We start from the raw sequence: 24,046 nt of genomic DNA, 5'->3' as shown, positions 1-24,046 counted from the left end.
CTTGGGTGAGTGCTGAGAAGGAGGGGGCTTTGAAGATCTTAGCAGGCAAGCAATGCCATTTAAGGTTTCTTAAGTTGCCTGTACTCCCACCCACATGAGACCCAAGATTTTGGAAGTGAGAAGTTACTCAGCCCTGGCAGGACTGCTGCTCACCCCAAGCTCAGCCCGTCAGTCTGTTCAGTGTTTGGGGATTCTGAGATACCTTTTTTGCCCTCCTTTGCTGGTGTGGCAGGTATGCTGCATCATGTCTTTCGCTTCTCTGATTCTGCAATTACTCATTGTTATTTTGTGTGAGCAAAGCAGGCTGATGTTACAATACCTTCCTTGTCAGCATGTCTTGCAGTTTCTGTTTCCTTGGATGAAGCAGTAAAGCAGTGACTTCAGGGCCAGAGAATTGGGCCTGATTTCGTCAGCTGGAAGGTGACTAGTTAAAATCTAACTAGCAGTCTCACACCCAGTGCCTGACAGGAACAGTCTTTGAAGACTATTAAGAAAACAAAAATTCCCTGCTCTGTCATATAATGGAAATGAGTATACTTCAACGGCCATCCCCTCTAATCTGTTAGCCAGTCCTTAGCAGCTTACCAAGGCTGTATTTAACCTATTTCCCTAATGGCAATTAAGAAATGTTTTCATTTCCCAGGGAGAGGATTGCCAATGAAATCCCCCTCTCCCCCAATCCCCATCCTGTGGCTCCGCTCTCTCCCTCCTCTTCCCCACACCCCAGCTCCTTCTTCCTTAGCCCAAGGCATCCAAAGCATTCCCCCTGTGTTTGGGTAGCATGCAGTGAGGAAGAAATGATTAAGCAGCTGAATGTTTGAAATCCAGCTAAATGCACCGATTATTATCTGCTTAGGGCTTTCTTATCTCGAACTGTGTGGTGCTTAATGGCAGGCCCATTGTTTTCAGCTCAAAGGTATTAATGAAGGAATCAGGGCAGCAGGCTGATGTCATAGGTGGCTGAAAGGTGACTTGCTGCACTGATTTCCCTTACTCCACCCCTTCACAACTCCCTTCCAACTAGTTCAGGAGAAGGGTTAGTATTTTTAGAGCGGAGGGGAAGGACAAAAACAACCCCACCAACAGGCAGGTTGCATTTGTGTGTCTGGTAAAGGGATTGCAGAGGCTCCTAAATATCCTGCTTAAAAGATATACTCTCTTAGCTTCTGCTCTACTTTCTCACTTCATAAAGACTCTGAACTGCTGGCACGGGTCTCAGTGTGAAAGCGGTCGGCTGGCCCTTGCTCACACCTGCCCTAGGCACTGGCCAGCAGGCTGCACCTTACCTTCTGACCTGTATCCGAGGTTTCCACTTGGTGCTTTCAATGCGAAGAAAGAGCTGTAAGTAGCTGCTACCAAGGGTTACTTCTTGAGGCGGATGCAGCCCCCAAGACGATGTACAACTTGAGAAAGTGTTTATGTAGTCAAGTATCAGTTGTACTTTTTGGCACTCTGCCGAGTTAAATTACTTTTTTCTTTTTTTTTTTTTTAGTGTACATTAGATGCAGAGTGATGTATGTTTGTGTGAAGAGAGGCTTGTCTCTCTGGGGTGGGGTATTGTGAGTGTTCAATTTTCTGTTACATGGTACAAATAGGGGAAGAGGTGAAGATTCAGAGATTAGTTTTCACTGTCATTGCTTGTATTTTAATCATATATTATTAACTCTGTAATTCTCTTTGTAACAGATTTAATCTGACATTCCCTGCTTTTTTTGTCGTCGACTTTAAAAACACGCTGCTTTCTGTGACTTAAGAATTAATATTATTGCTGTACACTGTAGACTTAGCATCACACTGCCTAAGTATGGTAAATGCAAATAAAATTTCATCAAGTTGTTTTTTTTTTTAACGGACCCAGCTAAGAATTTGAAAAAAAATGTGTTACCAGAAACTGACTTGTGGAGCTCTTGTGATTTATGAAACAATAAAAGAAAAAATAGGTTTTAGACAGTGGTGTCATAAGGTAGTAGGCAAAGAGGTCTTACGTCCATACATACCCAAGCAGCTCTCAGACAAGAATAGAAAATAATGCGCTTTTTTTCTTCATTTGAATGAAACAGACTTTTCATGTAGTATGTAATGTAATCAGAGGCTCTACAGTTAAAATTAATGTCTTTGCTGGCATGTGGTTAGTAGGTTAGGATTTCTGTCTTACCTAAATGAATGAATGAAGAGTTTACTTTTTTTTTTTTCTTATTTTTTTTTTATTGCTTTGGGTTTTTTTTCTCCTTCTCAGTTTAGTTTTAGTCTGGTGAACACGTGGTAGCTTTCACTGTTCACTGGAGTATTTCATGCCTCTTGAAGGAGGTGTCTAAATAGTCCACAAGCAAAGGCTAGACATCAGAAGAGAAAGCGGAGGCAGGAAAAAGTGGCACTGAATATCCACACATGCATCAAAGCCAGCTGCTATCTTGATGACAAAGATTTGCTTAACAGTGTATCATCAAACATGGAAATGTTCCCTTCCATTTTTTTTTTTTTCTGAGGAAAAAACCCAAACCTGTATACTACTAGATTTCTTTTGATACCAGGTAGCGTTCTGAAGGAAAGACTGGAGAACTTTTAAAAAATACTAGCTGAGGTGCTCCAAAAAGATTTGAGTGAACTGACCGGCACTTCCACTCCTGTCCTCTCCCATCCCCCCTCCCCATTTCTGTAGGCTCAGCAGTAAAAACCTATTGAAATGTGAGATTACCGAACTGAAGCAATCAGTCTGAAACGATTAAGGAAAATTACTATTCTTTTCTTCAGATGACCGACCAAAAGTCATTTTGTTCAGAGTTCCTTATCTTCGAGCTGCTGTTTCACAACTGTTTCTAAGTTTGTATTTCCTATTAAAATCTAGGAGTGCTTTTCCTAGTATGTAAGTTTTTATGTAAAACCATCACCAGTAGTTATAGCAGTGGGGTCTGTCTTTCCCCTAAAATTATTAAATTAAAGGAAAGAGTGTTTGTTTATTTCTTCAGTAATTTAGCAGATTATGTGTCAAGCCCAGGGTGAAATTTTGTTTGCTGAACTTATCTTAAACCTCAGGAGGGGAGGAAGGTTCTGTTTAAAGGTCAAAGTATTTCAGGATTTGAATTCAGTGTACTTTTTACCTTTAAAGTTTTCCCTTACCCCACCCAGACCTCGGACCTTAGAAGCTTTTCAGATGTCTTACACATGTTCATCTTGTATTGAAAAATTTGAAATGGTTCTAAATGAAATCCTAGGATAGTTAAATATCCACGTGTATATCATCCACTGTGCATAGGCATCGCTCTGGGAAGAAATTCTGGGAAGAAATTCGGTGTTTGAGGTTAGGGAGAATGCTGGAGCTGACAAAATTCAGATGCTAATGATAATTAATTTATGTACTGGCAAAGATAGGTGCACTGCCAGGTGCTTTACAGGCAGATAAGATCTGGTTTCAGCTTCAGTGAGTTTACAATCTGAGGCCCTGGTGTTGCAGATAGTTATGCATGTGAGTTGTGCCACCGAGTGAATGACAACTCATGCATGTGAAGTTACTCACCTGTAGTGAGCATTTCTGTGTACAGTTTCAAATACATAAGCTTTTCAATTGATTCTGTGGTGAGTCAATAATTATTTGGCGTGATAATTGAAGTTACTTAATAAGCTGTGCAAATCAGAATTTGAAAGAAAATACAGGAGTCGCCTTTCCTGAAGGGAATGGAAAACTGAGATTTTCTGGGAAGTTTTTTAGAACACAAACAGCCCATGTTAGATCTGGCACTTCCATGTCACTCTGGCTTAAATTATGTCTATTTGCTTACAAATCACACAGGAGAAAAAATCACCGGATAATTGGAAGGGAAAAGTGTTATTCCCCTTCCTCATTTGTCGTGATGCTGATCTTGGGGCCACATTAGGAGTGTTTCCAGTGAAATTACTTTCAAGTCTGGGAAAATTTAATCAGCAGAGGCCTTGGTAGCTGTAAATTTGTGGCAGCAGTCCCTAATTCATCTTGTAATTCTATGACAGGCTCTGAATTGCCCGTATTTGGCCAGGGATCACCTCAGTGGACAGTTAATGAAAGAGTAGAGGGAACTTGAAGGTCAGTCGCACTGAATTCTTTCTTCTTCCTGGATGTGTCTTTTTTATTGCAACCTATCTTTCTTTGTATAATTTATTAAACAAAGTCCTTTTTTTGTTTCCTGCAAAGGCAAATCTATCCCTCTTTGTTCATCTGCCTTCTTTTCTTGAAGCATTTATAACACAGCCAAAAAAGTCTCAAAATAGATGTTTCCATTGAAATTACTAAACAGAATTACACTTTAGCCAATTTCTGTTTCTTGTCCGAGTGTGGCTGTGAGGATAAAACTGCAACAGATGCTGCAACCAGGTATGTTTTTGAGAGTGGAATGCGTACATTGACCTGTAAATCTGATCTCAGTACAATGAGAAGACTTTAGTTACTAGCTCAAGCTCAGAATAAATTAATTTGAACTTCAGAAAAGCACAAGACTGAGGAAAATAGCACAAGAAAATGCATTTGGGTCTGCTGGATTGAAACTAACCAGAAGATAAGCTGAAATAGCTTTTGTTTATTGAAAAACTATAGTAGATGGGTACTGACTTAGCCAGAAACAGAATTTTCTTGTGACGAGTGCAGTGTGACAGGTATGTTGAAAATAAAATGGAAAAAATCACAACAAAGAGAAAGGCACAGAATAAAATTTATAATGGCCTTTCCATTTTCTTCTTTCCTCTTTCTTATTTAATAAAGTGAATGCCTGTTAACACTATTTTCTCTTTTTCAGGATCTTTTCTTTCTTTGGAGGACACCAGCCTTACCTTTTGTTTTTCTCAGTCACTTTCTGCCTTGGAGTACCTTGTGTCTTAATCTTCTCTCTCTAGCTTATTGCTTCACCCAGTTTGGCTCGGTTTTTTATCTTTTTCCTATTGTGGTTTTTTTTGTCATTCATTTTGACTTCCATTCTGAAATGCAGTATCTTCCTACCTCAGAGTTCCCTTCCCCTGTTTAACCTGTGTCACAAAAAAAAATTTTAGGACTCACCATCATTTGACACTTCAAGATGAAGTGTTTTGAATGACCACTTTGGCTTCAGAGGAAAAGAAAGTGTTGGTAGATGAAGTAGTGGTTTTTCAGCACCTGATCTCTTAGCATCCTTTCAGTCACAAAAAAAATCACTCCTGCTTTCTCTCAGGTTGAAATAAAAATTCTTTGCAATGCTTGGGCAGCTTAATATACTATTAAATTGAACATACAAAGTGGGGAGAAACAGGAGATAGGAGAAGTGGGTAGAGAAGTACACTTTCGGCCTGGTATACAAGGAAAAAATTAAAAAAAAAATATTCAGAGGTGAGTTTGTTTTTCAAAGTACATTTAGTTTAAACTATCTGTAAGTATTACCTGCATTTTTATGGTTATCATCTAGTCAAGGATGCCCTTACTGTAAATACAGTACAATGAGCTTTTCTATTTGTAAACTTGGGATTTCATGTCACTTTTTAATAGGCTTCAGAAGCACACGTCCATTTGACTAGCTGTGATACAGCAGTGGTCATTACTAGCTGCAGGACGTGCTACTTAGCATGCACTAGCGGCGGCTGCCTCAGGTGGTGGGACATCTTTTGTGAACAGTGTGACTGTGACCACTTGTCTTTTACCAGCACCAGGGGATTTCAAGCTTCAGCACTTTTGCAGATTGCAAGTGTGGTGTGGGAAGCAAGATGATGCCTCCTGACTTGGTCATGCTCTTGCATCCGTGCAGACAGGAGGGGGTTTTGCCCATACTGCACTCTTTCAAAATGATGCCAGCACAATCTCAGTCAAGTCCTATTGAACAAAAATTGTCTTTGTTCTTGCACAAGCCAATGTGGGGAACAAGGTGGCCTCTCACAGTGTTAGCAACACAGCATTTCTACACGTGCTGAGTTTCCCATGTTTGTGCAAGCAGCCACTCTGAGAAGGTTGATTGGAAGTGATAAGGATTGTTTTGCATCTTGATTTTGTGTATTTCTGTTTAAATCCAAGTAAGAGGTCATATTTGAAATGCTGGAGTTGGCAGTAACTGCAGCATAATAAAATTGCTTGAAGGAGAACATGAATATCTTCTGGGGTTTTGTAGGCTATTGTTAATTTAATATAATGGGGTGTCAAGCTTCAAAAACCATCATATGCTGTGTGTTTATGAAGCCCTTTTATTAATGGTGTAAAAAAATCCAATACCAACCCGAGAAACTTATCATTGTGAAAGGAGAAAAATATTAGTGCCTTTCCTGACAGGGTTTCTTTTCACGAGAGATTCCTCTGTGGAACACTAATCAAGTCTATTCAGAAAGGCCTTAATTAATTTAATTAAAATCTGTCAGATCAAACTGATTAGCCTGACATCCAGCCTGGTGGGAGGAAGGAGACTGGTACATGCGTTGTAACTGTGTTGAGGTGGGCTTGCTGTCTGCAATCAGAGACGTATGGCTGCTGCAGTGATCAAAGCCGTCTTTCATTGTTCTTGGAATAAATGTTACAGCTCCCCCAGGCAAGTGATCCAGTTTCTTTTTGTTGGAAAATATTTTATACCTCCATAGCCCTGGCAGCTCACGAGGGGATGGCAGGTACCTGGCTCTCGTGTGATTGAAGGGGAGCACCAGGTGACCTTTCCTACCCTTCTGACGATGGGAATACAGATAAACATTTTTCATCCCTTCGCCGTCCTCTGTCTTAGCCGTTGGCCATGACCACTGCCACACAGACAGGAGAGAGACAAAGGCCATGTTGACAGGGGTGGCTGTGCGCATTGATGGTGAGTGTGAGTATTACTGCAGCAGAGCCTTCCACGGAATGGTGTGTCCGGGTGGGGCATGTTCCTTTCGAGCACTGAACTGAGGTGGGAGCTGAGAAACTGCACCCTCTGCTATCTGGCAGCACTCATCCAAAATATGAGGAACTACCTCAACCACAGAGGCTTCTTAATCCTACAGCTGCTAATAATGATGTGTGGTTTCTATGGCAAACATCAGGACAGCCAATGCAATCTGTGTCTCTAGCCCTTTCCACTTCCCCTACCCCACACATGTACTTACAGAGTATCTCTCAGCTTCAAAGCTTTTTTTATAAACACTTTTATCCATTGTTATAGTGGGATGGATCCATCAAAAGGGTAATAGCTAGTAAATACTCAGGTTTTTAGGCCCCAATCCTGCAGGCGCTTAGGCATATGTTTTAGCTTTATGCTCTGTAGTTCAAGCTTCAGTGGAACCATTCACACTGCACGAAGTTAAGCATCTGTGTAACTTAGGAATTGCAAAGATTAAATAGCATTCCTGTTTGCTAGAAATCAAAAGGTAGATGAAAACAATGACCCCAGCTACAGAGGAACTGCAGTTCCTGAAGGAAGAGCAGCAGAAGCTGACATGAAAGACTTGCTAAGAGGAGACCTGCTAGTGACATGTGTTTGGTCTCCATTTGTGAGAAGGGCCCTTCTCCTGGCAAAATGCTAAGGACCAGTTTCTCTGAGTGTGGAAATCATCTGGAGCATCCTGTTCCAGTTGCATGGGCACATACATAGTGAAAGCATCTTTCTACAGTTTCACACTATGTATTCAGTTTTAGTACTTGGGCTTGACCAACTTGTGAAATGGTAAGAAATGCATTATTGGAAGAAATAGAACTTCAGTTTCATCTGCAGGTATTTTTCCTGACTTGTAGCTTACCAATATTTGCTGGCCATGTTAGTTGAATTGATACTGATACCCTTGAAACAGGCAAGGTAGCTTTAGTTTGAACAGTGAGCCTGCAGTAAAAAGGGTATGTTTGGTCCGTTTAGTTTCTTACCAGTGGAGAAGCATGCTTTATGGAATAATGCAGGGTCGTAAGGGCAGGGCAGACAAATACATAAGAAAATGAGTCAGTAGCCAGTATATTTGGATTTTTTGAAAAAATGTCATATTTTGCCATCTCTGCTATCTAAGCCTGAGCTTAGATGTGTAGACACATTTTCCTCTACCTGCCAAGAGCTTCATTGATCCTGATCTTGTATTATCTCCATGCTGGCCCAAGGATCCACTCATGATGAGACCTTTTTGCAAGGGAATGTATTTCACAGTGTCTGCATCGTTTCAGTTGATGATGACTAAACTCTAGCGGTTTCTTCCTAGGGAGTATAAGAGTATTTTATTTTTCTCCTTGCTTTTACCATGGGGTCCCTTCCCTTGTATCTTCCCAATGGCTCCATTATTTGTGTCTTAAGATAATACAAAACTGAATTCTATTCACCTGTACTCAGTAAATTGGATTCTGCTCTAAATTTTATTTTATACTTAATCATCAGGTACCTAGCTTGAAAAACTTCCAAGATTCCGGTGATGTAACTGAGAGTGAGTGGTTGGTTCAACACATTGCTATAATGCATGTTTGTAGATACAAATGGGCAACAAGAAGTAATTTTTAATGAGATATTTCTTAGTAGGATTTTATAAAATTTGTCTTTTCCCATAAAACAGCTGTACTAACTTGTACGTACTGCTTGAATCAAAGTGAGTTTTATTTTTATTTTTTCTTAATCTTTTTCTTTCAGCTAGCTTAATATTTGTGAGGAAATAACACTAAACGTTATTGATCTATTTTTTTCTTTTCTTCCTGGCTCCTAGGTCACAGTTTAGGCCCTAGTTCAGCAAAGTACTTAAGAAGAGGCTTATCTTTAAGCACATGTTCAAGTCTCAGCGGAGTAAATGAGAATTAAGCAAATACTTAAGTACTTTACTGAATAGGGATAGAATTAAGCACGTAGTTGAATGTTTTGCTGATTCAGGGCCTTAAAATTAAAAATTAATCTTATTTGCTACAAAGATTGAAACGCTAGGCACTAGATTTGGATCTTGAATTAATATAAACCAGGAACAGGGTAGCACCAACTGTCACAGGAACAAGGGGGTATAGGTGTAAAATGGGGTAAAGTTGGGGTTGTTAGAATAGTGGGTAGGACAGGAGATGTGTGTTCCGTTCCTGTGTCTGTTTTACACTAAATTAATGGAGATTGACAATCCCTTGTGTTTCAGGCCTGGTGCTGGTGAGCCCTGGCATGTGTAAAAAGCCCTGTAATGGTAATAGCTGCTGTGCTAAGTCTATAGTTGCAGAAGGGGCTTAATCTTTCTAAGCCTCAATACATACTCTATTTGTCCTGTGAAGTGAAGGTAATGCCACTTACCTTGTTTCACTTTATGTCTCCCTTCTCTATCTGATTGCAAACTCTTTGAGGTGGTGAAGTTTCTTTCTACGTGCTTGTGTGATGCCTGGCATGGTGCTCTTGCTCATGGCTTCTAGATGGTTTTGTAATAAAAGTCCATAATAATAAAACTTATGCTTTGAGCTTGACAAAATAATTTGTGTGATGTGACAGAGTATCATTGCAGCTAAGGTTTTTGTCAAGTTTTAGGTTAATACGGTTAATAATAATGGCAGCACTAAGTAGTTTACTGACCAGTGTAAGTAACTTGTGAGACTCTCGAAAAAAAGATTTGAAAAACCATGGTAACTTTACACTGTTTTTTAGAAGACAGCTGCTGTTTTCAGCCTCTAAATTTGAGCAGCTTTTGGATGAATGAAGAGGAATGTTTGCATGAACGGGTTTTAAGGACATTTGTTAAATCTGTGAACACCTAATGTAAGTCTTTAGTGCCCATGAATTCCCTTGGAGAATTTTTTGTATTGGTAATAAATGTTTGAGTTGTGTAAGTGAAGTGATTTACAGCCATTGTTTCTACAAACATGGAGCTTGTTCCAAGGCAAGCTCAGTGTGCATCATGATGCTCTGTGTTGGGGCAGTCGATGTTACCCTTTAGCCGTGCTCAGAGAAGACTGACTAACCCGAGTGCTTGTCTTAAACTAAATTTCGTTTAAAGGATACCTTAACAAGTATGCATAGTGAGTGTAACATGATCTGTAGGGGTGCTAGCTAATAGTTAACCTAATGGTTAAACCGGCTCTGTTGAACCTGTGCTCCTTGAACAAAGCTATCAGTGTGGGATGAGTTGTCTTATTTCTGCAGACAGGCTAGTGCAGGTTGGAGACTAATGCTTTCTTCTTAGGAGTAGAAGACAGCGGGAGGGCTTTCACTGCCTGCTCAAACAGGGAAGGGAAGGATGGCATCACGTTACCAGAGCTGCTATTTTCAAATAAAGATGGGAGGGATGAGGGTAGTGGGGTCTCCGAGTATGTCCTGAAGTTTGTAGGGTGGCTGACCTCAACTCAGCTGTTACTTTGATTTTTTAACTGACTGTTGTCTGAACAGGTGCTTGGTGCAGTATAAAGCTTCTCAGGATAGTTGGCGTAACTTTGCTTTCATGCTTTGAGAAAGGGGAGAGAAATAGGCAAGATCATGCTTTACGCAGGAGGTTACTATGTGGAGATACTCTGTGCAGTGCATGCAGGGGCAAGATAGTGCTGAAACTTTGAGCTTTCTGTACAAGGCAAAAACCTAATAGATCAGGTGAGTCAAAACTGTGCATCTTGCTTATATGCTGGGGGATTTGAAAATTTTGTGGAATTTGCTTGTCATAAGGCATATGGGATGACAGTCTTGTTTTCTGAACTTTTACCAAGGCAAAAATGTGCATTTTATATATGGGAGAGACCTCTCACCCAAGCACAGTTCTTGCAGGGATAGCATTGCATGGTCAGCTTGATTAATCATCTTGGCTTACAAATGGGTTGAGTTAGCATCTTTATTCTGAACAGTTCTTGAACTGTTAGAAAAACACTGGTTCTGGATGACTTGTAATTGTCTCTCTTTTTTTATTATTTTTTTTTTTTACGGCAAACACAAGTCCCCTCTATGCATATGAAATAGGAAATAGAGGCTTTTGTTGAGCATAAGCAAATTATTCATTCCTATGGGTAGAAACCCAGAACTCAGCATGAAAGGCTTCAAAAGCACATCTAGAGCAAAACCAATGTATTTTGTTTTGTTATGGCAGATGAAGTTGGTATTTCAGTTTTTTGACCGTGGGCAGTGGGTGATATATTAAGTATTTAAGAAATTGTCTCTTCATGATTATTTTTTCAGACTAACTTTTCCTCCTTTGATGAATTAAGTGACCTACCTTTACAAACAAATGAGATTGTTAGCTCTGAATAAAGTAATGGATTTATAACTTTATAGCATCCACTACTCGCAATAGAAGCCTCTGTTTAGGACAGAAGTTTAGAATTTGATGCTTTTAAGGTATTTTTATTGACCAGGTAAAAATTATTTGTTAAAACGTTGGGTATTCAACCCCCTCTTCATTTAGGTTATCCTTGCACTGGTGTAAGTACATTTAATTCAGTTAAGTTCCCTGTGACTTAGACCATTAAACATGTGGCAAGAAACAAAATTATGAGATAATTAAAAGATAACTATTTTTTATTTTTGTGTTGTTTATTAACAGTATACTTAATTTGACTGTGGTTGTACAAAAGGTCTGTCAATTAAGTTAATAGTAAATGTCAGTTTCTAGTTAATATGTCAGAAAAGCCTCTAGAGTACATAATGATTATTTTAGGACTCATTCACAAAATAAAATACATAGCTGTAAATCTTTTCTTATTTAGTCTTTTAAAATTACTATCAAAGAACAAAACCTTAATTTGTAGCCTGAAGTTATTTTGTTGAAATAATTTTTCTTGACAGACTCATTCATACATGAGTATGGTTTGATATAACTGATTTGATTTATAATGGAGAATGAAATAAAAGTGAAGATATTTTAAACCGATAAATGAGATATTGACAGGCCTGTTTTGTCAATTCTCCAGTCACTTTTTTCTTAGACAGAAAAATCACACAGACTCCTTCTGTGAATTATTCTACTAACTGCAGAAAGTTTAACATTATAAATCAAAATTTTTGAAGTTAATCTGAAATCAGGAATCTGGAATGACAGGCTGGTTTTGGACTCCGTGTTTGTTAAGACAAAAATGCATTAGCTATTTTGCTAGGAAGTGCCTCTTTAAGCATAGCAGAGTTATAAATATTTATCTCCTTAATACCGTTTTGGATTAAAGTAAGAAAGTCTCAAATGACTCTATGAATGCAAGTTTCAGATTTTTTTTTGTTTTGTTTCACTAACATCCATTTTATGGAGGCTTTATGAGTTCCAGTGCAGCTTCCAAATATTGACAGTGCCGGGGCTGGATGGAAAGTTCAGACAAATCTTGAACCTTCTCCTGTTGGTTCTACAGACTGTCTGGAGTCCAAAGGTTACGAACTGCTTGTAAACTATCTCCAGAATAAAAGCCTGTGTGCCAGGACATCAGTGCTGGTATTGTGTTCTCTATTCTTTTACTAATTTGCAGTTTCTCTCCACCCTGCCCCCGTGGATTCTCAATGGCCTGAATTGCTTCAGTCTATTTAATTCAGTGAAGCTATGCTAATCGGTGTCAACTGAAAGCATGTCCTGAAACCCTGAGACTTTTCAGAGATGTTAATTTGCTTAGTACTACCAAAAAAAAAAAAAAGTTCTAAATTGTCCTCTCCTGAGGCACAAACATTAAACCCCTGGATTCAGCAAGCTATTTAAGTGAGTACGCTGCTTTTAATGGTACTGATTTAACAGAACTTGCTTTTAGCCGTAAGCACCACATACAAACATGAGGTAACTGATGTAATTTGTTAGCAGTGAAGGGTCCTAAATGGTCCCTTTGCAGCATTTTTTCTCTGCTGGTGTCTGGCAACATAAAGATTAAAATTTGCATTCTAAATACTTTGTACAAGATTGACCCAGTGACTACTGATGTCAACAGAAGTCTTACTGTGTTTCTGAAGTTAGTTTGCTTTGCTTCATTCTGCAAGACATGCAGACTAAATCAAGTAAGATCATTTATGTCCTCTAACGTGAGACAATAACATATTGCTCAGCCTATTTCCCAGAGTGGATGTGGACCCACTGGAGAATCTTCAAGCTTGAGTTAGGTGCTGATGCTCTCCAGGTAGCTCACTGGGAGAAGATAGTGCTCAGGAGAGGACTCCCAGGAGCCAGCGAGCTCAGCCAGAAGAAACATCCTGAGTTCGGGTTCAACAGTACAATCTGTGAGTTTTTGCAGAGTGGAGAGTGGGACATAGTCCAGCCTCATCCTCCCCCAATAAACTGAATTGCCTGTCTGTGCTGGATAACCTTTGAGGATCCAGGCTTCTCAGGCAAAGTGGTAGATAGACTTCCTCAATGTTACAAAAAAATGTGTTTCTAAATGAACATTTCTGCCTAAAGCCCTTTTCCAAAGAAATACTTTTGCTAGAGACAGGGAGCGATCACTTACAGCTTTCCACAGGCAAACACTATATGTATTTTACTTCCAACTGTGACAAATTTACCTCTATTTTAGTTCATTAAAAAAATTTCAGTAGGGAAATGCAATTCCTCCTCATTGTGTAAACATAACAAATAATACTCATCTCCTTTGATTGGTTGTTTTTCAGACATGAAATTCCTCTAAACAGATCTAATGAATATAAAAATTTTAAAACCAACACAGTATTTCCCGTGCATCAGTATGTGGTTTTTAGTTAGTAACAGAGTGTGTAGAATCGATGGTTCATCAAAGTGATCAAAGGTCCAGTGAAGGCAACTTATGTCTTTAACTCTGAATTGATCCTCAGTGGTCAACTTGTTGCTTTATTCGCCTGAAGTAGCTTTCTTTTTTATAGAACAGCTTTTACCAAAAACTTCTTTTGTGCCAAAATTTTTTAACAAGGCTTTGAATGTTCTTAACTCTTGGTGAGATAAACTGAAGTTTAGTGTGTTAAATATTTTGAAGAAGTAGGCCTGCTGACTTTTAATTTGCAGGTCTGTCTTGTACAGCATGCAGGTACTCGGCATCTCTTGTACTGCATAACCCGTATCGCATGCACAGCTTGCGATATGGGCAATACATTTTGTTACTATTTATATAATAACACATATATAACATAATATTAAAATAATAAAAATAAATAATAAAAATAATATTTTGGCAGGCAATTTGTGGGGCATCTTACCGAAATACGGAAAACTGATGCAGAAAGAATGGTGATTAAGGCATATTTGGCCTGTAGTCTTAATTCTATTTTAAAAATAGGCAGCAATGAATTATTAATCTTCAGAGCTGTTAAAACATTGCAGGTTGTGGGATGTGAAGGCAAGCCCTGCAGAGGCGAGCCCTGCAAAGGCGAGCTGCACGGGACACCAGCACCCCTCGCTCTCCAGTGGCCAAGCATTCCATGCCCCCCCCCACCCCCGCACTCACCAAGATCTGTTTGTCCAGTGATGCAAGGGTTTGCCAATTAAACAGTTCACAGCAGTGTTTGGGGCAGAACCTGTGGACATTTAACCAATTGAACAATTTATTGCTGTAATTGAAGGGGTTAGCTGGTGTTTATTAACTAGCCTTCCTGTCACATTCGAATGGCTGGACTAACCCTTGGTCCCTGACTTGTTTTCAAGCATCCCACTGGTGGTGTTGGCGCTGCAGTTGTCACTCTTCAGGCTGCTGCTTCAAGGCCAGCACTTTACTTATCCCCTTTTGCAAATTCAGCAACATTACTGGGCTTTTTTTTCACTTGCAGAAGCTAGTGTTTTATTACAGGTGAAGTACTGTCCCTTTAGAGCAAAAAGGAAACAAAAAATAAATCGGGATAATTAGGAAATTTCAGCAAACCACTTCTAGCTTGAAAATGGGTGTTAGGCTTTGTAACCTCAATGTAGCATTAGTGTATTTTCCTTTTATGTTCATGGTCACCTCTACTGTCTCCATTGCCATTAAAGCAAGTTCAGGACTAGGATAAAGGCGTCACTGCCGTGGCATGCAGCAGGGCTTCCAGTCAAACTGCTGAGGCACACACAGTGTGGAACACAAATCTCTGTTCAGGGGAACAATGAGTCCTGATGGCGATAACAGGCTGCTTCTCCCCCTTACCCGTGGAAGCTTGTATAACTAGAACTAATCAGCTGTTCTTAAAGTGCAGTTAGCAGGGATGTTAAATCAAGGCCTGACAGGTGTGAAATGTGTTCCTTTGAGTCCATTTGAAAGACACCCTGTCTGACCAACCATAGGAAGAGCCTGAAGCAACTGTGTCTATAAACTTCTAAGGTTTTAGTTTGTTGGAACTTAACAGCCTGCTTTTATTAATCTCATTTAAGTCAGACAACATTAACTCAGCAGAAATGGATGGGAGAAACTTCACATAATACAAACATAATACTTGGTATCACTTCCATCATCGGGAAAGGACATGCTTGCTTCTGCCTTCATTTGGGTATGGGAAGAAAAGAGAAGACTACTTAAAACCCCCATATTTTAATTAGTTAGGTCTGAATAATCTTGCATTAAGGAATATTCAGTGTTCCCCCCCCCCACCCCACTTAACTTCTAGTGCAGTTTGATAATCTCCATTTGTAATGTTTGCTACTTCACTCATTTAGTTGTTCTTCATCCCACTAGGCACAGCACATAGCAGTGACTTTAAAAGGTGTTGCCACTGAGAGTGGCATTCTCATCAGCTGTTCAGGTATTATGTAGCAATCTATGATGGAGTTTCAGGACTTGTTTAAGGAACTCAGGCTGGGTACATCATTACCAGTTCAGCTTCTTTACATGTGGTATAAAGGGGCTCAGCCCGGTGGAGCTGCACCAATTTATACATGTCCGAAGATCCTGAATTCAGCCAGCAGACTCTGTGGGATGCTGAAGGGGTTCCAGCGGAATCTGCGGATGGCTGCTTGTGCTAGTGGGCTTCAGGCTTGGAACTAGATGAGGAAATTTGTATTTCTCATTTTAATTAAAAGGGGTGTTCACAATATAAGACTAAAAGACAAAGCCTACCCCAAAGACAAGCATCTGTTTTACATAAAATAAATGCATTATAAAAGTGAGAAATTGCTTGAAGATGGTCTTGATACTGAAAATTATGTGTGTTCATGGGCACGCATATGCATGTATACTGCTCAGTCAGCTAGAATTTTCTCCAAAAGAGAAAAAATCTCTATTGTTTTATGATGCATAGTCTGGTCTGAAAAATGTATGTGTAATGCTTTGCTAGTTCATCCTTCTAGGAGTACCTGAATGTCTAGAACATTGTAATAATATTTCTCAGAAATATCTTACAAGATTTGCTAGAAAAGGTGAGTCTAGAAGAGGTCTCCCTGGTCAGTCAGCCCAGTCTCCTGATGGGAAAGGCAACTTCATAAAAAAATTATTAATTAACAAGGCCTGTCATACCAAGGCTAGGGTTTTTTGCCCCACCGCTGTGATGGAAAAGCCCCTCTCAGACTAAAGAACTTCTGACCTTAACTTGCTCAGGCCAGTTTTGTTCTTCTGTGAAAATCTTCAGCTGAAAAAGCTCAAGAAATAGCTCCTTGCTGTTTACCCCATGACATATAGAGCACAACCATGTCCTTTCCCAACCTTGGCAAAGCCAGAAAGCAAGAAAGATCATGGTTGCGTTGTGTAATCAAACAAGGTTCAGCAGCCCTTAAGGGTATGAGCAGTGATTGAGATAGCCTTAGAAACAGTGTAAGTATGTCTCTGGAGTTCAATTTGTGTGCCTTTCTGAGCTGTAATGCATCTGCATTGCTTTCTTGGTGCAGCAATGTCCCTCACAACACTGCAGTTTTCCACAGATAGCAGGCTTGGTGCTGGCTTTGTGGGCTTTACAGCATGATGTAGACATGCTCTTTTGCATCTTTTCTAAGAAAGGCTCTGCATTTTCTAACCTATTGCCATCTAAATTGGTCTTGATTCAGCATGGATGACCAGCCTAAGAAATGACACCTTCCATCCAGAGCAGTAGCAAGGTTTGTAATTTCTTTGGAACCCATTGCCTTTCCATCAAGACATCTGAATTTTCCAGGTGATTTATAGGTTTAGTATTCAGTTCTTGATTTGTGAGGGCAAGGCAGGCTTTTTCTTGATTGCCCCAGATAGTGCAAAAGATACAAGAGGAAGGAGGATCTTGTGATTGAGACGAAGGGCTGTGATTCAGGACATGTGGGTTCAGCTCCTGTCCCTGTTGTCTGCTTTCAGTGAAACCTTGGGGAAGTCATTCAATCTCTTCCTCTTACGCAAAATCTCTGACTCTTTCTGTCTTTTCTATTGAGCTGAGAGATTCTTGTCATCGGCTGTGTGTTTGTATGCCTTCCCCACCGTTGTTGTCCACTAATGCAATCTGGACAGTCTGCCTTCTCATGTTTGGGGAAGAGGGGTTCAGGTATGAGGTTTTGCGGTCTGTTCTTAGAATGGAGAACATGATCCCACACCCAAATCTGCTACCAGGACTCCTGCTCGCTTTTCCATCTCTCCCTCCATTCTCTCCCCCCAACTTGCTCCTTTTCTCCCCCATCCCTCCTGAACCACCCAGAAGTGGAGAGGAAGGGTAGGGCTAACTTCATACCTCCCCACTCTGAAGCCAAAATGTATTATTATCAGTCTCCTCTTAACTAAATGTGGGATCAAGATTACTCAAATTGATGTCAACTGAGTACCAGTTGTGCACTTTTGCATGTTGCTGACAGAAATTATTGGAATTACACAGAGCTAAGTGATTGTTATAGCTGGAACTTGGTGAGCCTTTGCTGTTGACACCATTGTTCATGGTGGAAGGGATAAGTCCTGCTGCTTCACCTCTTCACCCTTTTTATAGACAAAAAGGGTGAACAGTGAAGATATTTGTTTAACCTCAAATGTTTTGGACAGTTACTTTCTTCATACCTCAGTTATATTTTCATTCCTGTTCAGAGTTTTCATTAGCAAGTTATTTTGCGGCTACCCAGAGTGATGTTTAATAATTGCATTGAGATGTTTCTCTCAGAAGTCTAAACTGTAATAATGTGGTAAAACCTGCTTTTGCTCAAGAGGTACCTGAGCAGAAAAAATAAGCGATTAAAATAATGGCAAGTAATCACTGATGTGGTATTTATTGATAGAAAGCTGCAGCTCTTTGCTGTGTGGCTGGTAAGAACTGAGAATGAATAATAGCTACCAGTGTCCCAAGTTTGAAAAGTCAGAGGAAATGGCAGCAAGAAAAAGCAAATGAAGATGGATGAAACCCCAGGAGGGTGAAAGGAGACGTCCTCCATGCTGAATGTGGCTGGACGGCTGACTCCTGGGTCACCTCAGCTGTTGCTTTTTGGAGTGGTGTTTTGAAAGGGCACTGTTTGGGAGAAGTGCTTCCGGGCTGCCACCACCGTGCACCACTTGCAGATGCTGCTTGTGGGTCAGTGGGAGGTCACCGCCAGTTAACTCAACACCTCCAGCGAGGAGAAAGCTCTTGGGGATAAACTGCCTTACTATCACTGTCGAACCCTCACTGAGAGAAATCGCAGATGCTTAACTTGTCCCTTTGCTTTGTCTTGAAGTATGTTTTCTGGGCATCGTTAGTGCTGCCAACTAATACCTCTCCCTCACTCAGTACAGCGGGTTCAGCATCGGTTTCTCCAGCCTGGTGGTTGGGTTTTCTCCTGGCAGGTTCCTCTCCACATGCTGTGGCCAGGGCCAGGCTACCCTCCAGTGCCTCACTGGCTCCTCAGAGAAGCTGCCAGGGTCCAGACAAGACCTCGGGGTCTCCAGAGGCAGCAGCATCTCGTGCACATATGGGTGCCCCCAGGGCTAAAACAAGGCCAGATCCCCATTGCCATGGTGCTTACAGCTCTGTGGCTCAGCACCAAAAAGGGAAGAGGCAACTCTTGTACCTCTGCCTGTATTCAGTGACTGTGTTGTCACTAGTGACATCAAAGGTGACAACAAGAGGGGATAGAGTGAGTGTGAAGGATGGTGTTTGCTTATAAAATACAAAGTCTGAGTATGTTCAGCAAACTGCATCGAGTCCTGTAGCTCTGCAGAAGTGGAGCGGTTACATTCAAATCATAGCATTTTGAAAAAGATTAATAATGCAAATAAATGGCACAGGTAGTGCAGGAGCCCATTTCTTATATATACGTAGAGGTACATGAGAAACTGATGCATTTTACATTGCTCCCACATTTTTGCTTCTGAAAGCAGTTAGAGAGCCCTGCTCACAGATGAGTCTGGGTGCAGGCGCTCCCCGGTTACTTCCCTGGGTGTGAGAATTGGTGGGGCTTTCTCAAGTATAAGCACAGATTCTGGGCAAAAGTCTAGAAAAGGTAAAATGCTGAGGCAAGGGGATTGAACTCTGCAAAACCTCTGCAGGTTGCAGACTGCTCTGTTCTTGTCCATAAAAGAATTTAGTAGGCATATATTTTATGTGTGTGGGTGCATCAGTAGATGCATAAAAACACATATGTCTGTTTTCAATAAAAGTACTCCATGATCTAAACATCTTCCAGATAACATCTTAAAAATCTTAAGCTTCACATTTTCTCAAACAGGCTTGTTCAGGGAAACGAAAGAGGGTGCTTGACAAGATTATGGTGTTGCTTCTATACATTTCCTTTATTCTTGTGGCTAAAAGGAAATTACAATGTGTTGTTAAGTCAAAGCGTGGTCTGTGGAGCTGAACCAAAAAACCTTTAAATGGACTAAAATTCCCATTCTGATAAAAGGGAAAACTACACAGCAGAGAGACAGGATATCTTTAATTTAAATAGTGGGTTTAGGTATATTAATTTGAGTTCAAAGCATCTTTCAAAGGGTATGATGCCCACATTTTTAATTTTACCTAATACTGAGCATCTGGTGTGGACTGGTTTGTGGTACTGAGAGCAAAAGGAAATACATTACTCATAGATGAAAGGAGTGAGGGGGAATCACTGTCCTGACTAAAAATAGCCTTTTTTCCACCAGTTAATATCAGCTGGAGGTTTGATTAAATAGTAATTGTCTAGAAAAAGACAATAATTGAGTGTGACTGTTTCCTTTCAGGGGCCAGGCCCAGGTGGTGAAAGTTAAGTATTGTCCTTCAGATAAGGTTCTGAAAGCAGTTTTCCTGGATGTCCACCAAGCCCTTCTGCAAAATGTCCTTTCTGGGTGCTGAGCTGCAGACAGACAAAATCCAGGCCTTTTCGCAGGGCAGCAGCAGCTTTCGGGGATGTAGCGCCGAAGGATTTTATGGCTGCATTGCAGATATGAGCTGGCTCACCTCTTTGACTGGAACTCTAACCCAGAGGCGCAGAGATCACAAGAGACAAATGTCTTGAATTAAGAAATGGGGTTGACATCTATAAAAGTCAGAGCACATCTAGTAGGCAACATGTGTAATAAGACTATAACATTATATCTAATAGGGAGATCGGAAAGCTGTCTAAAAAAACGCAGCTTCCGTTCAGATCTGCATGTTCAAAACCAAAATACCCCAGATTAATGCTTTTTGGGGTTTTTTCCTCCCTTAATTTATTGATCTGAATCCCTATAGTCTTTTCCTAAAAATCAGTCTGTCTTTTTCAGTATGAGGTCAGTGATGGTACCAGTAACAACTTTGTCTAGCTTTAACAGAGTCCATAGTGAAGAAATGTGTATTTCTGTGAGGTTAACAGTATTTTTCTCTAGATTTCTGTAAGGTTACTCTCTCTGAATGACTCTTCTGTGTTTTGTAACATTAGCACTTACCACTTGTCTGAGGCTTTGAATATTAAGAATATCTAAGCATTATTTAATTAACCTTTGCAAGTGTCCAATGAGCTAGAGGGCCATTTCCAGGCAGGAAATGCTTTTTCTGCCCTGTGAAAGTTTTCAAATTGCTACTTATTCTGAGTGGAACAGCCTCAAAACTTTGGGGAGGTTTTCATGAAGCAAAAGTGGAGGAGGAGAGAGCGTGAGAGACATACTGGTTTGCTGCAAAATAGCCAAAAGTTACAAAGTGCTCCCTGGGGAAAGGGAAAGCTATCGTTTCATCCCTTTGTCCCACTTGATGAAGATCTGGGACTTGAGCCTTACGCCCCCACATGCCGAATTAGGACCATAATGGCTGGGGCAGAGTCAGGCCAGCTCTGCTGGGTGGCCTGGGGACAAGTGCTTGGAGAGGCAGTCACCATAGCCTGCTAGCAAGAGCAGCTCCCAAAAGCTTTGCTTGCTGTAGCTTGGACTGTCTTTTCTTTTCTGTTCCAGGTAAGCGGTCTTACTGCAAGGTGAGGACTGCAAGGTGAGGTTGAGCTCTCATCCAACCAGAAATACCACTCACTTGAAAAATAGCACACACATTCTACCAGAAAGCCTAGGCTTTGGCCATTCAACATTTTCCAGGGGAAGCTGACCCCTTGGATAGGTAAGGGTAGTTGCTTCAAAGCCACAGCAGAAATTGATACCATATTCAGTTTGATAATTCAGATGTCTTGATTCTGTGGTTTAAACCACTAGACCACACTCTTTCTGAAATAGGTAGGAATATTTGCATTTTTATATAAGGAAACTGAGGCACGGAGAGGGTACAAGTTATGCCAGAAGCCATGTAAGAAGCCCGTGGCAGAGCTAAGAACAGAAACAACGTTTCCTGATACCAGCACCTGTGATTCAGCTACACTGAGGGCTGGACAGGAAGGAACAAAATGATCAAAATTGATTTTTTTTCCGAAAGTGAAGACTCTTCTTGCTTCAGTTAGTGTTTTCCATTATATCCAGAGCAATGATAACGTCAGATTGATTGCTGCATCCCTATGATCTAATTTTTCTTTAGCAGTTGGGTTTAGCAATGAATATTTCTTTGGCATCTACCTCAGGAAGCTGCTGGCCTTCTGCTAACCGCAGATCTGTAGGCTACAGTGAGAGACTGCCCATGGAGAATGTAATCCTGGTCTGCAGGGGGCACAGAGATTTCTTCACCTCTGGGAGGCAGCCTGTGGTTTAAAGTAACTAGGGCCTGAAACTCCTCATTTAGGTACAGCATAGCATGCTGAAAGTTAACATAAACTTTAAAGAGGGGGAGAGTGGTCTTTAGCTGATGAGAAGGGTGACAAGTTTGCTTGTAGTCACTAAATATGTAGAAGATACACAGAAAAATTTAAAGGACATGTTAACTATCAGTTCAGGAAAGCAGGTATTTTCATGTCTTCCTTCACTGCAAATATAATGGGAACCCAATATAATTCTGCCCACATTTATAAATGTGTTTTAACAGAAAAAATGGGGTCAGTAAGTCCTCTGAAAAGAGGCTAAAATGAAGGAAGATTGAGAGTTCATTGCTTCCCTGTTTTGAGCCTGCGACTTCCAAAATCAAAGGCCTAGTAATCCTAATGGATTGACTTCCAAAATTCCTTGGATTTGTATTGCTGGACTTGTCTCTCTCCAGGGCTTAGCTGGATCCCTGCAGATAGATTTTCAGGTTTATATGCTGTAATTCCACTTAGTCCAGCTGTAAACTTGTGATGGCTGAATTAATATATTATGGGAGGGGGGAAAAAAAAAAGAGAAAAAAAAAAAGAGTATACCTACAAACCCCCTAGCTTGTATATCAAATCCCGAGGGGGAAAAACTGGGCATTTCAATTAGTTGGTTGTGTGGCCTGATTGAAGAACAGCCCTGTGGCTAACAAAGCTTTGTCTGTAGTATCAGCTTGCTCCTCATCCACCAGGACAAATAGAGTGGTTGGTCATTAACGGGCTAGCCATCGGGTAGGGGTTTTGTTCTTAAATGGGGGCTTTGTCTTATCCCTGCTGTTTAAGCCCTCTCCAAGCACTCCTCACCTGTCATATCTGTCATACATTTAATTCATCACGCTCTCTGGCCAAAAGCTACACTGGTAGTATCAAAAAAAAGAGGAGGGGGCTTCTTATAACTTTAGCGATCAAAGGAGATTACCAAGCAAATAAGATTTTAATGAAGATGGCAGGTTTGGAAAGGAGAATTTACTGCCCTGTGAATTGCTAACACATTAAGATTTGTTTTATTTGTATAGTATTTGAGAGTGGAATCCCAAACTATTACAAAAGAAGGATGGGTATGTGTGTTGGTTTGTGGTTTTAATTAAAAATGTAGAGGGAGGAGATGTAGGGGGGATAAAAGAGCTCTTGTATTTCACTTATAAAGGTCATATTTTTAATCTGTAAATATGATAAGCGTAGCAGATTGTTTAAACACAAGTTTATTGCAGTGCTGACAAACACATCAAGCAATTTGCCACTGAATTGGTATTGTCAAGCCAAGGCTTTCTGTTATTTGACCTGAGTGTCAAAATATCAGTCACAATACTGAAATATGCTTGGCCTCACTGTAAACACTCAAGAGGCAAAGCAGGCAGGCAGTTCCCGGTTGCAGGCACGGACACCCACACACTCCTGTGATCATACATGATGGAGGCCAGAGATAACAGGGATGCACTTTTTGGGTTGGCAGGCCTTTTCCAGGATGGCAGCCCTGCACCAGAGCAGCAGGGAGCACTGAACGCATTCACTTACAGGTTTGCATGCAAAAGCACATGCTGCCCCATGGTGCTTTGTCATGGAATGCGAGCCTGCAGCATCCGCACTTTAACTGACAATTATTTTCTATTAAACCTGCAGTCTTTCTGCAGAGGAATTATCCCATTTGGGTCTGTCAGTCCAGAAGACTTACCATTTTCTGGTAAAGTGGAAACAACCAGTGGGGAATCATCTGTTACAGTTCCTACTGCTACTAGCATGCAGTAGCAAGTGTTGCACAGCCATTCATTCAGGGATTCAATTAGGAGCAAAGATGGAAACATAAAAGTTATGGAGCAGATCATCTTGAGTGCCATCAGGCGGCACATACAGGACAACCAGTTGATGAGGCTCAGTCAGCACAGGTTTATGAAAGGCAGGTCCTGCTTGACTGACCTGATCTCCTTCTATGACAAGGTGAGCTGCTCGGTGGATGAGGGAAAGGCTGTGGATGTTGTCTACCTAGACTTTAGTAAAGCCTGTGATACTATTTCCCACAGCATTCTCCTGGAGAAACTGGCTGCCCGTGACTTGGATGGGTACATTCTCCACTGAGTAAAAAGCTAAACAAGTGAAAAACTGGCTGGATGGCCAAGGCCAAAGAGTGGTGGTGAATGGAGTTGCATCCAGCTGGCAGCCGGTCACAAGTGATGTTCCCCAGGGCTCAGGATCAGGGCCCGTCCTGTTTAATATCTTTATTGACAATCTGGACAAGGGGACCAAGTGCACCCACAGTAGGTTTGCAGACAGCACCGAGTTGAGC

At 40.8% G+C, this 24,046-nt stretch overlaps 1 protein-coding gene across 1 annotated transcript in view; it reads left to right on the top strand.

Moving 5' to 3' along the window:
* Nucleotides 1-1,114: 1,114 nt before the first annotated feature.
* The window catches only part of PRDM1 (PR/SET domain 1), a 66,070-nt gene continuing 43,138 nt past the window's right edge, over nucleotides 1,115-24,046 (top strand). The window contains exon 1 of the mRNA XM_040598912.1: nucleotides 1,115-1,341. The gene's annotated coding sequence lies outside the window, so the exon portion shown is untranslated. The remainder of the gene's footprint in view (nucleotides 1,342-24,046) is intronic.

This window comes from Falco naumanni, chromosome 6 (genome assembly GCF_017639655.2).
Source record: "Falco naumanni isolate bFalNau1 chromosome 6, bFalNau1.pat, whole genome shotgun sequence".
NCBI classification, from domain to species: Eukaryota; Metazoa; Chordata; class Aves; order Falconiformes; family Falconidae; genus Falco; species Falco naumanni.
This window is presented reverse-complemented; position numbering and strand designations above follow the sequence as displayed.